Below are 2,737 nucleotides of genomic sequence, written 5' to 3' on the forward strand. Positions count from 1 at the left end.
CAACGGAAGAGCTTGACCAGAAAGAGATGTTTGTGTCTGAATTTCACTCGTAAACATTGATGTATGAAATGAAATTCGAGTTTAATTGTCTCTCCCTCCTGCTGTGAAGCACATTACATTTTTATTCTGTCTTAGCTCAGCTGGTGAGAGGGAGCATCACGGAAAACTTGGAGGAGTTTCTCCAGTCCTGATGATACTTGTGTGGGAGACCCACACGGGGTGCTCCTCACCCCCCTTAGATGAGATGGTGTTGATCCCTTCACAGAGAGCCTGCATCCCACCTCTGTGCTATGGGCATGTGGACTTGGGGTAGAGAGGAGACAAAAAAGCCACCAGCTGCCCCGGGTGCCTCTGTGGCCAGTGGGATGCTGAGCCCACTGCAGCATGAGGATGCTCCCGCGGCAAGTGGGGAGGGGCCATGCTGGGGTTTTCTTTTCCAAAAGATAAATGTGCCCCAAAAGTGCTTGTGAGAGGAATTGAAGTAATTTTAATCAAACGAGGCTGAGAATACACACACTTCTCCAGCTACGGAAAGCAAAGTCATGTCAGTCGGAGCAGACCACCAAGAGGAGAAGGAAAAAACAGTGATGTGAACACAGATGCTTCTGTTTGGGTTTCTTTCTTTGGTTTTTCAATTTCCAGCTTCTTTTCCACCAAAAATGACTCCACTTAGAAAAATCCAAATTGAACATGTAGCGGCATCACTTTTTGGTAACATCACTTGTATGCACGATGAAAAAACATCCCTGGGGCATTTCCCTTTCTCCATAGCCAGCAGGTCTTTATTAGCTCCTGCCAGAGCACCTGGCGGAGAAATCAAACTGACCCACGGTGGGGACACACACGTCTACTCCATTACAGCATCAGCAGAAAGTGTCTGTAAAGCTGGGAGCTGCCAGTTTTCCCATTGTGTAAGTCTGGGGGTCTTTTTCTCACCCATATATTGGATAAGGGGTGGTTTCTGGAACTATTGGTGATGGACGAGCTTGTACGAGGACCAAAACCTGCCCCATGTGCAGGGTATGGTCCTCGCTGTGGTCACTCCGTCATACTGGAAGCCGTCGCTACTCCCAGCACATTACTGGAGGCAATGGGGTATTTCTGGTCTTGCCTGCACAGTAGACATGCAGGTAGGAAATCTTAACGGGAGGGAAATGGGAGGAATTTGCTTCAAATATTGAACTTCTCAAATGTTTAAAGAAAGAACCTGGAGGTTTTTACCTATGCCTCCCTTTAGAGAAAAAAAGAAAGGTTTTATTCCTTTCTGGTGGTATATCCTAAGGAAATCACAGAGTACTACAATTTCAAAGATGCTTAAATCTCCCCAGGGCAGGAAATACTTTCTGTTTTTCATAGTGGGGAAACTGAGGCACAGAAGTGTGAAGGGACTCATACCAGACCCTGTAGGGCCCCAGTGGCGAAATCCCTGGGATGCAGAGAGCAGACTCGGCCCGTAACCCCTCTGGCACCCTCCCCCTGCCCAAGCATCCCCAGACCTCAGGGGCAGGGAAAATGTGGCTCCGAGGAGGTCAGGGCAAAACCCTCCACCTTGCATGGACCTCTACACTCAGCTGCTTTCGGTGACCACATGAAACAGGGCGTCGGGGGCAGATCAGGGACTTGGCAGCTGCAGGGGAGACGATCTGAGGTCCCCAACACGGGGAGGGAGGCTGCTGCTCCTCCAAGGCACTTAACCCCAGCGCGGGAATGATTTGGCCCCATCCCCTGCGTAAGAGCAAGGAGCAGCTTTGGCACCGAGCCCGCCTGCATGGGTGAAAGCAGGGCAGGGAGGAGGGAAGCAAAGCCATGGCATGTCCCCACGGTAGCTGCCTTTGGAGAGCTCAGCCACCGCTTCACTGCAGTGCTCCCTCACCTTTCCACCCCCCGAGCAGGGGCACGGAGTCAGCCTGAGCTCCAGGGGCTTCACAAAGACCTGTAGACCCATCTGGGTTGGGCTGGACCACAGGATTAACTAAATCTCATGCCTCCCTTCAGACCAACCCCCCTCCGTGTGGCTGTTCAGAGCCCCTGGGACCCATCCCCACCCCCTGCATGGTTCCCTCCCCTCTCCCACCCCATTGCTCTGCCTCAGTGTCGAGATGAGAAATGACCTGGTCAGACCAAACAGCAGTTACGGGACATCCTGGGGACCTAGCAAGGGGCAGGGGAAGGGCTCAAATAACTCCAGTGGTACAAAAACACAGCCACATAAAGCAACGTCTGCAATCAGTCCAGGGCTCTCCATCCATCCCCCATCAACCCAGAGGGCTTTGGCCCCCCCTGAGGGTTTTGCCCCCGCCCATCATCCAGCATGCACTCACTGGAAGGCTGACCCAGCTTTCCAAAGGATTAGCCCCATAAGCTGTCCCAGCAATGTCCTGGTGTCCTGTCACCTCAAAACAGTGACAAACTCGAGAGAGGCAGCGATGGGACATGGGGCATCGTGCCCAGGATAGAGGCAGGCAGGGAAGCTGCTGCAACCTCTCTGGGCTCCTCCGGCTCCTTCTGCCACTGCTGCCAGGGAGATGACAAAGTGGCATCTCGGCTGTCCTACCCTCCAGGTCTGTCCCATCCTCCAGGTCTGTCCCAGCAAGTGGGACAGGAGCTTCTGTAGGGTTTCCCGTAGCTGCAGCGAGTTTGCGCACCCTCTGCGAGACTGGTGGGTGCAGACAGGACCTGGCTCCTGTGCTGTGCCATGTCAGGGGTCCCACGCAGCGGGGACGCCGGCTCCCCCATC

Source organism: Fulmarus glacialis, unplaced genomic scaffold, assembly GCF_000690835.1.
Source record: "Fulmarus glacialis isolate BGI_N327 unplaced genomic scaffold, ASM69083v1 scaffold6807, whole genome shotgun sequence".
Taxonomy (NCBI): Eukaryota; Metazoa; Chordata; class Aves; order Procellariiformes; family Procellariidae; genus Fulmarus; species Fulmarus glacialis.